Source organism: Triticum dicoccoides, chromosome 7B (genome assembly GCF_002162155.2).
Source record: "Triticum dicoccoides isolate Atlit2015 ecotype Zavitan chromosome 7B, WEW_v2.0, whole genome shotgun sequence".
Taxonomy (NCBI): domain Eukaryota; kingdom Viridiplantae; phylum Streptophyta; class Magnoliopsida; order Poales; family Poaceae; genus Triticum; species Triticum dicoccoides.
This window is the reverse complement of record NC_041393.1, coordinates 172,483,143-172,498,277: the sequence shown is the minus strand read 5'-3', so window position 1 is coordinate 172,498,277 and position 15,135 is coordinate 172,483,143. Positions and strand designations below refer to the sequence as shown.

Genomic DNA, 15,135 nt, shown 5'->3' with positions numbered 1-15,135 from the left:
ATTTGTTCACCCACCGTAATACTTATGCTATCTTGAGAGAAGCCTCTAGTGAAACCTATGGCCCCCAGGTCTATCTCTTATCATATTTGCTTTCAATCTACTTTTATTTGCATCTATATTATAAAATACCAAAAATATATTTATCTTATCATACTATCTTTATTAGATCTCACTTTCGCAAGTGGCCGTGAAGGGATTGACAACCCCTTTATCGCGTTGGTTGCGAGTTCTCAGTTTGTTTGTGTAGGTGCGTGGGACTTTTGAGGAGCCTCCTACTGGATTGATACCTTGGTTCTCAAAAACTGAGGGAAATACTTACGCTACTATTGCTGCATCACCCTCTCCTCTTCGAGGAAAACCAATGCAAGCTCAAGACGTAGCAAGGCTTTAACTGGATGCAGCTCTGTGAAGTGTGGATGTTGGGGCAGAGTTGGATTAGCATTAGCCATGGACTTTGTAAAGAGTATATGTCCATTTTTCCAAGACAAGGACTAATTTTTTTTCTAGTTTAACTTGTTGAACTATCAGTATTTGTTTCCACTCTTTATATTGAAATCCACACATATTAGAAAGGAACATCATGTCATGTGTAGAAGAGAGTCCTGGTTTTGAGAGGAAATGTCGTGCGACTCGGGTACCGTATTTAGATGATTGATTTCTTTTTAAACTTGCATTGTATTCATTGCATTGGGCTTGCAGTCCAAATGAGTGATGATGTCATACTGAGATTTTGTCACTCACTTTGGGATCATCTAATCTTTTTTATTAGTGTTTGATGATGGCAGTTTCTGGTGTGTTGTGGTTGCACCCAAGTGCTGTTTCTTGGCTCTGAGCCGTTAGTTGATTGTATTCCTCGTATGAGAATCAAGGAATTTTGAGGCGCATTAGTATAAAAAAAGCGGAAGGAAACAATAGTGAATTGATGTGATGATGAGTCCATTTTAGCTGAAATAATGTTGTGGATAGTGACCACAGTGGGATTTTAACCTAGTCCATTTCAGGTTCCCTCTGTTTCAAAGTGTAAATGTATTTCTATCAGTTAAAGACAAGCAAGTTATAAGTAACTATTACGCTGCTGAAATTGAAACTTGAAATTGAATTGAACTGGATTATTACATCAAGCAATGTACTCCAGAATACTATTAAGAACTGGAGTCAAAGATGATTGCATCTGATTGACACGGACTATAGCTTATTCCTTCAGCGTACAATCACTTTATCAAGTCAACTCAAGTAACAATTCACGTGGCTCGCTCAATCGGGTGGGCGGCGCGGTCCAATTCTATTCTGATTTCCTACTGAACTATGTTGTTGTAGACTATAAAAGAAGAAGCTGCAGTTGGTTATGGATTTAGATTTGGCATGTGTTTATCTTGACTGCTCAGGGTGGACGAATTGTAGTTTTATGCATGTAACTCAGTCTGCTTGGACAACACTAGCATGTTACTATGTACTACTACTATTAAAGAAGTTTCATGAGTTGCCAGTGCCGCACTTCTAGTCTCATTGATGGTGTTTAACAATAATCCTTTAATCGATGTCAGATTTCATCATAAATCATAATGGACTACTCTTCTGTTGTATGTTGATTGGCACGCTATTCTGCTGTTGCCAAGTAGAGGAATAAGAGGATATATGAAGTTTACTATTGATGTTTCATGCAGGTGGGGTTACCCAATGTTGGCAAATCAACTTTCTTTAACATAGTAACAAAGGTGGGCTCCCACGCCGGCAACTCCAGGTCCCGACCCCTCCCTCCCTCGTCTCCTCGTCTCATTTTTGTTTCCCGTGGTGGCTACTGCTATTTCACGTCAGGTTCTGACTCGGTTTGGTTTGCTGTAGTTGTTTCCGTTGTGGTGGCGCAGGCTTGCGGTGAAGAAGATCAAGGCTGAGAAGGACCCCAACAAGCCCACGCGCCCCCGAGAGCTTTCTTCATCTTCATGTGAGTCCCAGTCTTGGTTCCTGGTTTGATTCGTTTTGCTTCTGTGGTGTGGCATCGCGTCCTGACCGAGGATTTGTGTGTGTTTCATCTTTGCTGGGACAACTTCAGGAAGGAGTACAAGGAGAAGCACCCCGGCATCAAGCAGGTCTCCATGGTAAGAATCCCCCATCCACCTCTGTCCCGTTGTTCGTTCTAACTGGTGGTGCTGCGAGATGAGTTTCCTTGTGAATTCTGTGTCCTGATATGGTTTAGGTTGGTTGAATTGCAGATTGGCAAGGCCGGTGGTGAGAAGTGGAAGTCCATGAGTGATGCTGTAAGTTGCACGTCTCCCCTCCCCTCTCTGTTACCGCTCAATTCGGTGCCGATTTACTTGTTTCTGTCTTACTTTGCCTAGTGTTCAAACCAGTTGGTCAGTTAGATTTTGAATGGCAGTAGCAGCAAACTGATTTTTATCAAATATATCTCTATTACCGCTCAATTCGGTGCTGGTTTTCCAATGGCAGTAGCAGCAAACTGATTTTTATCAATTATATCGTATGCGAAGTTTAGGCGCAATGTGTTGCAGTGAAGTATTTTGCATGACTTGCACTTGTGCAATGAATATTCATATTGTGTCTATGTTTTCTTGTATGAATGAGTATCTCATTTTAACTAGCTGGAGAACGAAAAGCATGGTACTAGCTGAATTTCTCTTGTCATTCTAAATAACTGTCCTTTTTTGAAACCCTTCCTAATTTGTTTGCAATCCTTCCTAATTTTTTTGTTCTTGTTCTATTTGGAAATGGATGCAGCAGGTGCTCTACTCTTGCACACGTCTGGCACCGTCTCCGGCGCGATGGTGCTTCTTGAGGCGACCGGCGTGATGGCGGCTTTGTACGGTGGCGACCACAAGCCCTTCGGTGAGTCGGCTCCATCTTCTAGCCCTAGCTCCCGCTTTTCTGCTCCTATAGCATGCTCTGTTGGTTTAGAACACTAGCAGCAGTAGCCTACCATGTATGCGTACTACACAATAGGAGTTCAATCACCTTGTGTACACTAGCAGCTTGCTTACACAGTTGTCACTTTTGCTTGTGGTAGCCATTATGTCGCTGAATCATGTCTGTGTGTACTAATCATCCGTTAATAGTATTTGGCTTCTACTTGATCATCTCAGACTAATTTATGGTGATGTGGATATACTTTGTGATTTAAAGTTACTAATTTGCGGTTTGGTGTCATATTATGGTGTAATATTTTTTTGTTTTGACTCTTTCTCTGGTGCGAGGAAAGCTGTGAGTAGACATCGATGATGCCTACTAGCTTGGCTGCTATCCTGATGCATGCGCCGGTCAAGCAAGCACACATGCATATACATACATGTCAGGATACTAGCAGATATTCCCTTTGTTCCTGCTATATTCCTGTGTACATGTATTTCTGAGATGATTTTGTTGTGTTATGTAAACCTGGGGGATGTGTTATGTGATGTGATGTGATGGATGATTTGAATTTGACATGGAGTTTTCTTGATTTGAATATGAAACAAGGTCGGATGCATGTGTGTAACTGGATTAAAGAGGTCTCGTGCCCAAACAATTTTGTCCAAACATTTCTTTCAAAATCTGAGATCTAATACTGGACAAATAATTGGGCTGGAAAAGGCCACAACCCAACAAGCATTGGACCGTTTAAAAAGTGAAACAAAAAAACCTTAGAAAATAAAAAAAGAAATATACTGCAAAAAAGGCCTAGGCCCCATAGTATGGAAGAACGTAACAAAAAGGCCGAATTGTTGGGTATGGCCCATGCTGAAATTAATAGGGGAAAATACAAATGGGCTGAATTGTTGGGCTCGGCACATGTAAAACACCTAATCGGACCGGGCTGAATCTTGTCAGTGACCTTTTCAATTGGTCATAGTTTTGCCACGTCAGATTGCCACGTCGGATCCGACGTGGCCTGGGCAGACAGCCAGTGACCAAAACAAAAGGTCATGGGTTCAACGACCTTTTGTTTTGGTCATAAACGTCTACGACCTTCTCACAGAGAAGGTCGTTAATTTCAGTTTACGACCGCCAGCTTTTGACCTTCTGTTTTTGGTCACAAAAAGGTCGCAAATGAAAAACAATGACCTTTCAGTGACCAATAGTCAAGGTCACAAGTTGACATATTTCTTGTAGTGTGAGGATGGGTGGATGGACCCCGCCACGGAGGCCGCACACTCAGCGGCGATAGAGCCGAACACAGACTTCGCCTCCAATGAGGTCTGTGTCATCGGACCCTCGGACTCATCTCCGGCCATAGGCTGCGAACCACGTGCATCCGTGCCCCTCGAACCTGACTGGGCACTGACCACAGAGTTTAGCTCCGCGGATATATTTCAGCACTGGCCCTTGGGCGACGTGCTGAACTCGTTAAAGTCTCTCTCCTTGTCAGGAGACTCTTGGCCGAACTCTGTCCGGCTCGAGTGGAAAGCGGACGACGAGGAAATTCGTTACCCACCCACCACCCACGTACTAGCCACTATCGATGACTTAACCGACACGCTTGACTTCGACTCTGAGGACATCAACGTTATGGACGATGATGCCGGAGAAAAACAGGAACCACCGCCCCCAGGGCGCTGGGCAGCCACCTCATCATATGATATATATATGGCGGACACACCCAAAGAAAGTAATGGAGATGATGCAGCGGAGGATAATCTCTTCGAGAAGCAAACAAAGCGCCGACGTCAGCGGCGCCGCTCTAAAGCCCGCCATAGCAAAAACAACGGCACAAGAAAGAATAATACCCCGGACGACGCTAAAAATAACAACGACCCCGCAGACCCAGCGATGGAGCAGGATGAGCCAGCGGACGGCGAACACAGTCCGGGGCCGCTGTCCGATCACAGCAATGCCGAAAACAAAACTTATAAATCTGTCTCTGGAGTTGAGAACAGTCCGGACGATGATGCACACATCATCCCAGAAAAGCACTTAGAACAAGAGCACCTCCACAAAAGGCTTATTGCTACCGCGAGGAGCTTAAAGAAGCAGAAGCAACGGCTTAAGGCCGTGCAGGATACGTTCAACCACAGATGGAACAAAGTGCTCGACACTGACGAGATACATGGTGGTGATCGCCACACTAAGAACTACCCAAAACGCAAGCTGCTGCCTGAATTCGACGACGAGGCTATTGCGCCTAGTCCGCCGAAAAATAATACGGACGATCTGCCGGACCGACCACCCTGTGGCCAAGATAGAGCGGCTAATGACGCCGCACACAAGTCAGCACACGATCTACGTGAGCACCTGGACAAAAGAGCTGATGTGGCCAGGTCCATCTATGCATCTAGAAAACGTGTTCCTATGCAGGATCACGGCCACCAGACCGACTACGCGGATCGACTACCAGCGCGGAATCAACACCGAACACTACAACCGTCAGACCCATGCCACGACACATCCAAGTACAGGGGCGCCACACACCCCCTGTTCTTCACCGATGAGGTGCTGGATCATGAATTTCCAGAGGGGTTTAAACCCATAAACATTGAGGCATACGACAGAACGACAGACCCTGTAGTCTAGATTGAGGACTATATCCTTCACATCCATATGGCTCGCAGAGACGATCTCCACGCCGTCAAATACCTGCCCCTCAAGTTGAAAGGACCAGCTCGACACTGGTTGAAAAGCCTCCCTGAAAACTCAATTGGAAGTTGGGAGGAACTCGAGGACGCTTTTAGAGCTAACTTCCAAGGGACCTATGTCCGACCTCCGGATGCAGACGATTTAAGTCATATAATCCAACAGCCCGGAGAGTCAGCCCGTAAGCTTTGGAACAGATTTCTCACCAAGAAGAACCAAATCGTCGACTGTCCGGACACTGAAGCCCTAGCAGCTTTCAGACATAGTATCCGGGACGAATGGCTTCCCAGACACCTCGGCCAGGAAAAGCCAAGGACAATGGCAGCCCTAACAACTCTTATGACCCGCTTTTGCGCGGGCGAGGACAGTTGGTTGGCCCGCAGCGGCACCAGCGATCCAGGCACATACAAAATTAGGGATGGCAATGGAAAGCCGCGACACAATAAAAATAAGTGTCGAAATAATGAAGACAGCCCAGACAATACAGCGGTAAACGCCGGATTCGGGGGCTCCAGACCCGGTCAATGGAAAAAGCCATTTAAAGGCAGCAGAGATGGTCCGTCCAGTCTAAATAAAATTCTAGACAGGTCCTGCCAAATTCACGGCACCCCCGAGAAACCTGCAAATCACACCAACAGAGAATGCTGGGTCTTCAAGTAGGCCGTCAAGCTAAACGCCGAACATAAGGGGAGGGAGTCGCCAACTAAAGACGAGGACAGACCTAGTCAGCCAAACACTAGGGGACAGAAAAAAATTCCACAAGAGGTCAAAATAGTAAACATGATTTATGCCACCCACATACCAAAGAGGAAGCGCAGATGCGCACTCCGAGACATATACGTTGTGGAACCAGTCGCCCCCAAATTCAATCCATGGTCGGCCTGCCCGATCACCTTCGATCGCAGGGTTCATCCGACTAGTATCCCGCATGGAGGTTCGGCTGCCTTGGTTCTCGACCCAATAATTGACGGATACCATCTCACCGAGTCCTCATGGATGGCGGCAGCGGCCTTAATCTAATATATCAGGACACTGTCTGCAAGATGGGGATAGACCCGTCGAGAATCAACCAAAGCAGTACTACCTTTAAAGGAGTAATACCAGGCGTAGAGGCCCGCTACATGGGCTCTTTGACGTTATAGGTTGTATTCGGCTCTCCCGACAACTTTCGAAGCGAAGAACTAATCTTCGACATCGCCCTATTCCGGAGCGGCTATCATGCACTACTCGGAAGAACAGCCTTCGCTCGTTTCAACACAATACCGCATTACGCTTATCTTAAACTTAAGATGCCCAGTCCACGCGGCATCATCACTATCAGCGGAAACACAGAGCATTCTCTTCGCGCGGAAGACTACATGGCGGCTTTAGCAGTCGAACCACTGAACGGCCTCTTCAACCCGAGTAACTGATCGGTCCTCGAGACCACGGACACGGCTAGACGTGTCTGGCGCACCACTAGTTGTGCAGCCCAGATAAACCTGAGCTTAATGAATGGTTCCGCCCCATATGTGGTGCTAGGGGTTGCCCGCATAAGGCCCATAGTTCGGCCCGAATGTATTTACACTCAAGATATCAAATTTTCACGGTTCATTAAGATTGACCAACTTTACGCACGGTCACACCAGATTCTTTCACCTGGGTTTTTTCTTTCTTTTTACAGATAACCATCATGCTATACCCTTCCAGGATACGGCACTACGGAAACAAAGGCGCAGACGTGCAGCAGGGCCCCGTCCAAAGGTTTCTTTTTAGATTAAGACCCTGTGTAAACCTTTTTTATTATCTCTTGTTGGGTCATACCCTCCTGGTACTTAAAATAACCAAGAGGGATACCGACGTTATTGGCAAGCTTATGATCCGCCGATCTAAAATAGATGTTACAAGGGCAGCAACCAATGTGTTTTTGGGATTTATGCCCTCACCACAGTTGCTCTTCCGTCATGCCGGATTAATGCACGTACCCAGAATTTAAGGGATCATTATCGAGGGCGGTATTCTGTCCGGTATACGTCGTAAAGTCCGAATACCTTCGGGAGTGTTCGGCGTCGCGAGTTTGGCCTTATATGCATCAGCTCCGAATCATGTCTTTGGTCAATAGTTGGGTTTGCCCGGCTCCCGTGTTTTGCTACCTTACATTCTGCTCTATCAGCTAACCTGGCACCGGGACAACTATTGTGATTGTGCCCTGGTTCATCTGGATGAGCACCTCAATAGAGAAAGCCGAAAACTAATTGTCATGATAAAGCGCGAGACTGGTCAACCACTCGATGACTCAGCGGAATCTTCGCGATTCCCCTGCATTAACGAAGGACCGGTTTCTCGGTCACGTATGTACACGCACCGTATTCGGACAAGCGCGGACATACCAAGGGCTATATAGTAGCCCCACCGTCAAACTCCTATGGCTAAGTGAAAGTGTTAAAGCTATATAGTCTGATTGCCTTGTTCGCCGTGCTACCACCTCCTTAACGGACCAAGACGTTGGATCAAGTGTGATTATGCCCTTTGTTGAACACCCCCGCATTATATGCGTGGGGGCTGAAACCGACGACTGCAAACTTTCAGGTTATATACATAAATTATAAACGGCCACACAGGAGGCACTACAATACTTTACGGGCAAAAGTATAAATATAGCCTTTATTATCAAAAGCATTGTTTTTACAATCAAGATACATATCACTGGAACATGGTATTCTTTGAGCACTGAGCCTCTATTAAACAGGCACCTTCTAGGACTTCTTCAAAACAGTGCTCGGGCGAGTCCTGACCCCCGGGCGGACCCCTGGTTGCAATATCGGTGTCCTCCATCTTCGCCCGATATGTCTTAACACGGGCAAGAGCCATCTGCGCACCCTCTATGCAACACGAAGAAATCGTTGCACCAAACCAAAATAACTATCCGGGCTCGGTTCCTTCAGCCACAGATGATCCACGACAGCCTTGATGGCAAGCCCGGACAACCTATGGAGCTCGGCCCACTTGGCCATTTGCTCATTCAATAGCAGCGGACGCTTTGGAGCACTGCACTGCGACCAGAACAATCTTTCCACCTCATGACCTTCTCGATCCTTGAAATACTGCGTCGCGTCAGCAGCACTCTTTCCCAAATCCAAGTATGCATCTGAAGAGCTCCACAATTGGTCAAGAGGGGCATACTTCGTATCGCCGAACTTCGTTTGCTATAAGAAGGGCTTCCCAGCCGTGATATCAACGGCTTGCCGAAGCTCCTCCCGCGCCACTCTGATTTCAGAGCAAGTCTCCTTGGCTGCTTACAAGGCCTTCTTTAGGTCACCCGTTTTTGTTTGCTTTTCCCTTTCGAGAAGCTCATATCAGCTGGCGGCATTTTGCAGCTCAAGAGCTATGTTGGCTATTTTGTCCTCATTTTGGCGATGAGCAGCCTGTTCAGCCTTTAATTCTTCGGATGCCTTCAGGGCGGCTACATCACTTCTCCTGGCTTGCTCCTTGGCCCGGGCAAGTTCTGCCCGAAGGGTCTCCACGGCGGCAACTCCATCTGCAGTCAAAGCATATTATAAATCCGAGCATTATGCTCTTATTAGTATTTGCTGACCACCCAAATATACATACACTATGCCTCGTCAAGCCGCTTGTTCACAAGAGTGATGTCCGCATCCACCGTGTCAAGTTGCCGCCTCAGTTCGGCAAATTCAGCAGTCCGGTCAGCCGCCGGATCTGCAGCCGCATGTGTACAAAATCAGTGCTATCACTACCTGAGACTATGATCCTCTGGTCGCCTCGTCCAGACGGCAACCAGAGTCTCAGGGGCTACTATCTATACAAAGCACACCTTGCGTGTATGGTACAATCAAAAATAAATATATCACTTTGCATACCTCAAAGCCTCTTAGTAGGCTTGTAAAAGCTTCATTCAAACTGCTTTTTGCGGATGAAATCCTCTTTACCACCGCACACATTAAGGTATGATGTGCCTCTGAGATATCAGTTTGTTGCAGAAGACCCATCAATGTGTCCGGTTGTACACCGGGCGATTCCAGGCATTTCTTGTTGGTCTCCCTAGGAGCCGAGAACCCCGGACTTCGGGCAGCCGAAGAGTTACCTTCTGGCCTTTGCGGATCGGGAGAGACCCTTCGGGACGACACCTCAGGGTTGTCTGCCTCATCAAGTGCGGAATTGAGAGGAGGCGTTTCGCTCTCCATCATCTCTGGAACAAGATACCCCGAGGACAAACATTGTTGAGAAGGGCTATGAGCCGGACTGCAAAACATATGTCTCGGTTGTTATTCTAAGGAAAAGAACGGGGCATGCTTACTAAAGTACCTTTGTTCACTTACGGCTCGGTTGACGGCTGGTCCCCTTGTGGGCATTGTGCGCCAAGGTTGCCCTCCGAGGCAGGGCCCCCTGATGTAGGTTTCTGCCCCATTTGGAGACCTCTGCTTCCAAATCTTCAGGGGCGCTCCTTTTCTTCCCATGGGGAGAAGGGATGCTAGAATCTCCTTCCCGTTCACCCTCCGGCATGGGGGTACTAATTCCCCCGGTGAGGATGCGTAATGTACCTCCAGCATAAAGTCCATTGACGGCTTCCCTATCCCTCCCCTTGTCCTCCCCTAATGGCACTTGATAAGGTGCGCGAGCCAGCATCCTGGTTAGTACAGGATCCGGCGAGTCTTCGGGAAGAGGGGTCGAACACCTGATCCTCTTCGCCTTTCTTATCCAGTCTTGGCCGAGGGTAGTTCTTCAGAATAATGTTGTGACAAATATAATGACAGCATTTTCGGTCGCGGAATTACTTACTTGGGTATCTGGACAGTTGCAGTTGAGACCCGCATCCTCGGTTGTGTCTGGACACTTTATTCGCGATCCGAAGAATAATAGATACATCCCTTCGAGCGTCACGCCAAAGAAGTGTTGAATGGTTCATGGTCCTTCCGGGTTGAATTCCCACATGCGGAGAGATCAACGTTGGCACGGCAGGACCCGGCGAACTAGCATTACTTGAATTACTTTGACAAGATTGATATCCCTCTTGAGGAGATCTCGGATGCGACTCTACAATGTCAGAACGTCATTAACCGGTCCCCAGTCCAGCCCCTTGTTGACCCATGATGCAAGTTGTGGCAGTGGGGCAGAGCAGAAGGCCGGGGCGGCCGCCCACTTTGTACCTCGGGGTCCTGTGACATAAAACCACTCCCGTTGCCATAGGTCAGACACCTATGGGAAGGAACCCTTTGGCCCTAAGGCGTCGGCACCTTTGCTTATTATAGCGCCTCCACACTCCGCATGTTGCCCGTCGACCATCTTCGGCTTCACATTGAGGGTCTTGAGCCATAAGCCGAAGTGTGGGGTAATGCGGAGGAAGGCCTCACACACGACGATAAACGATGAGATGTGAAGGAAGGAATCCGGAGCTAGATCACGAAAATCTAGCCCGTAATAGAACATGATCCCTCTAACGAAGGGATGAAGACCGAAGCCTAGCCCTCGGATGAAGTTGGAGATGAATACAATGCTCTCGTTGGGTTTGGGAGTAGGAATAACCTGCCCTTGGGCAGGAAGCCTATGAAGGATTTCGGTAGTCAGATACCTATCCTCCCTAAGCTTCTTGATATCCTCCTCTGTGACAGAAGAGGCCATCCACCGGCCTTGAGGGTCGGATCCGGACATGATTGAAGGTCCGGAGCGTGTAGACTGAACCTTGGGTGTTGGAACTCGAGGTAGGAGAAGGGAAGGATCAAGCGTGGAAAGAAAAGGGCAGGTCTTGGCCTCTTTGTAAAGAGGATGAATGTCAAGCATCCTCTGCGCGGCCGTTTGGGACTTGCCTAAACCGAGGAGTATACTAACGGCATGGTTGGGTTACCCACGCCCGTATTGATGAGAATCTCGTGATAAGGGGGACATGATCTCTGCTTCGACAAGACGTGCCAATAAAACCGCCTTGTGATACATGCAATGCCAGGTTGGGAAAAACGGTTTTGGTAAATAACCGGGGCGCGGCGTGATGTCATGCTGGGTAAAAGTTGTCAGCAGATTAGATTCGTGGAATATTGTGCTCTCTACGGTGGTACGTGGAATTTGTTTTGCAGAGTTGGACACGATTCATGTGTTCAAAATCTACCTTGGAGTATTCGGAGAAGGAACCCGCCTTGCAATGCCGAAGACAATCTGCGCGCCGGACTCATCATCATTGAAGCCTGGTTCAGGGGCTACTGAGGGAGTCCTGGATTAGGGGGTCCTCGGACAGCGGGACAATATGCTTATGTCGGACTGTTGGACTATGAAGATACAAGATTGAAGACTTCGTCCCGTGTCCGGGTGGGACTCTCCTTTGCGTGGAAGGCAAGCTTGGCAATTCGGATATGTAGATTTCCTTCTCTGTAACCGACTCTGTGTAACCCTAGCCCCCTATGGCGTCTATATAAACCAGACGGTTTAGTCCATAGGACAAGAATAATCAGAATCATAGGCTAGCTTCTAGGGTTAGCCTCTATGATCTCGTGGTAGATCAACTCTTGTAATACTCATATCATCAAGATCAATCAAGCAGGAAGTAGGGTATTACCTCCATAGAGAGGGCCCGAACCTAGGTAAGCATTGTGTCCCCTGCCTCCTATTACCATTAGCCTTAGAAGCACAGTTCGGGACCCCCTACCCGAGATCCGCCGGTTTTGACACCGACAGGGGGCGCCCCCCTTTCCTTCTCTCCTCCTTCTCCTTCTCTCCTTCTCCTAGTGGGAATAGGAAAGGGGGGCCAAATCCTACTTGGACCGGTAGTCCAAGTAGGACTCCCGCCATGGCGCGCCCCCCTTGGGCCGGCCATATCTCCCCCCTTTATATACGTGGGAGGGGGCACCCCAAAAGCAGACCAAGCCTTCTCTTAGCCGTGTGCGGTGCCCCCCTCCATAGTTACACACCTCAGTCATATCGTCGTAGTGCTTAGGTGAAGCCTTGTGCCGGTAACTTCATCATCACCATCGCCACACCGCCGTGCTGACAGAACTCTCCCTCATCCTCAACTGGATCAAGAGATCGAGGGACGTCATCGAGCTGAACATGTGCTGAACACGGAGGTGCCGTACGTTCGGTCCTTGGATGGGTTGGATCGCAAAGACGTTCGACTACATCAACCGCGTTACTAAACGCTTCCGCTTTTGGTCTACGAGGTTACATGGACACACTCTCCCCTCTTGTTGCTATGCATCTCCTAGATAGATATTGCGTGATCGTCATTAAATTTTTTGAAATACTGCGTTCCCCAACACAAGATATACTAGAGTATGTGATGAAACTAGATGCATGGGGGCAATGTTCAAACTAGAACATCTAAGAAGAATAGAACAACAAGGACAGATAGGTAGAAGCATGGGTGTAATTATGCAACTTAGCTAGACAAACCATGAAGCACAAGGCCACCAATGTTTAAGCTACAATGATGCCAACTAATGCAAATATTTGAAATATTCTTTAAGACACGGTATGGCAAAATGAAAAAGCATGAAACCGGGAACTCAACATTAGAGATCTTGGTATGATGCATATATCATTGATAATGGGTAAAAAACTAAGCTAGCTACCAACATGGGGGTGCATTTTTTGTGTGGCTGGCGCACAAACCGAACCGATGATATATTGATCAATGGAAGCTTTTTTTATATATTGATGAAAGAAACAATTATAATATAGAAGCACCGATGTAAGAAGCACCAAAAAAATCAATGGGTAGATTAGAACTGTAACATGGAAGCATGAATTTTTGAAAGTGAAACAAAAAATTGCCGCAAAACTATGGGGGCATATTTGTGGACACTCCACAAAAAGGAAGCAAGTAAAGGTTGTTCTCTCAGTAAACCTTATATTCACTAGAAGCATTGAATATTGAAGCTAGTTAAGAACAATGATTGCATGAATACATATCTATGAAAGGTGTACTGATCTGCATACTCCAACAACAAAATTGTTTGATGATGACCTAATACACAATCAGAACAATAATAGGAAACTAATAAAGTACTCGGCAGCCATACGAACAAACTTGTAATGTAGCAATTACGAAATAACAAATTTAAGAAGAATGAAAACATGGGGACTCAAAGATAACTAATCTCTGTACGAAGCATTGACAATTGATACTGGATAACAAATGAGCTTCATAGAAAGATGCGGACTCATCTTCAGTGTAATCAACTTTCCTACTACACCCAATTTTTTTGATGATAAATGGAAGCATTTTTCTACACCATGGTAACGAAAGTATTACAATGTAGAAGCACCCATGTATGAAATAGAGAATAATCTAGAGGGTGCATTATTAGTGTTAGGTGGAAGCATACTTAATGAAACAAAATAAATCGCCGCCAACAGTGAATGAATATTTGTGGAAGCGCCATAACATCAACAGTTATCAACTTCATTTGAAGCATTGAAGATTGAAACTAAGCTGCATATCATGCTTACTTGTCAGACAATGAAATTGCAAGCAAAACCAGTGTAGCAATTACAAAACATCAAATCAGGGGCGACCCATGCAATGCAATACCTTCTATTTCGAGATCGGGTGCTTCAAATAGGGGGAAACGCTAGAATGCACAGTAGGTTCATGGGTCGGCCGGTGCTACTTTGGTTACCAATGCCCAGCCAATGGATAACCTGGAAAAGTATGAAACGCTTATGGGGATGGGGGGCTCAACCTCTAAAACCGGGCAACTCACCTACAATTTTGGCCCGGGTGTGACATCGATCGGTGGAGAAGACGATGTACTCCCTCCGTCCCAAAATAAGTGACTCAACTTTGTACTAGCTTATTTTGGGACGGAGGGAGTAGTTGGGATAAGCAAGGGAAGAGAACTGGCCGGTGAGGTGGCCTTGCTGCACGACGAGGAGGGTGATGGAGGCCTACCGATCCACCCCAATTTCTAACTTGCAGATCCATAAATCACAGTTAAAGGTGGGCTCGACCCCCTATTGCCAGGATGGCGCACTATGATCTCGCCCCGGGTAACACATCGGTGGAGTGGAGGACGGTGTGGCTGGGCTGCTCAACGACGAGGAGGACTGGGAAGGCAGAGCTTGTCGGCGAGCTTGTTGTGCTGTTAGACGAGGACGAAGAGGAGAAGGAGGTGCAGGGGGCGGAGCCGGGAGGGGGGGATCTGGTGAGGGCCGCGAGGCGAGCGAGGCTGGGGTGAGCTCGGGGACAAAATTACTGTTATGACCTCTCTGGCTAACAAAATCCCGATTTGACCTCGCTTACAAAAAAATCGTTTTTGACCTTTTAAGGAGACGCCAACATACCCGGCGTCTGGGTTGCGAAGCAGACGCCACGGATCCTGGCGTCTGGCCCCTGGCCTGCACTGCCTGCCTGCCCGTTGACCTGCTGACATGGCAAAGGGGCCAAACGCCAAGGACCCTGGCGTCTGGCCCCGGTAACTGGATAACGGCGCGGGGCGCCCACCCATCCCCATCTCAACTTCTCTGGCGCTGGTTCAAGAACAGAGGGCTCTTCGTCGCCCCTTCTCTCCCTCCCACCACCACCCCCCTTGATCTACTCCATTAACCGCTCAAACTCGCAGATCTGACCCCCCCCCCCAAGCTTCTTTGAGG

The 15,135-nt window shown here is 47.5% G+C and overlaps 1 pseudogene; it reads left to right on the top strand.

The window, feature by feature from the left end:
• The first annotated feature begins 402 nt into the window (after positions 1 to 402).
• On the top strand, positions 403 to 3,217 carry LOC119336115 (annotated as a pseudogene).
• The last annotated feature ends 11,918 nt before the right edge of the window (positions 3,218 to 15,135 follow it).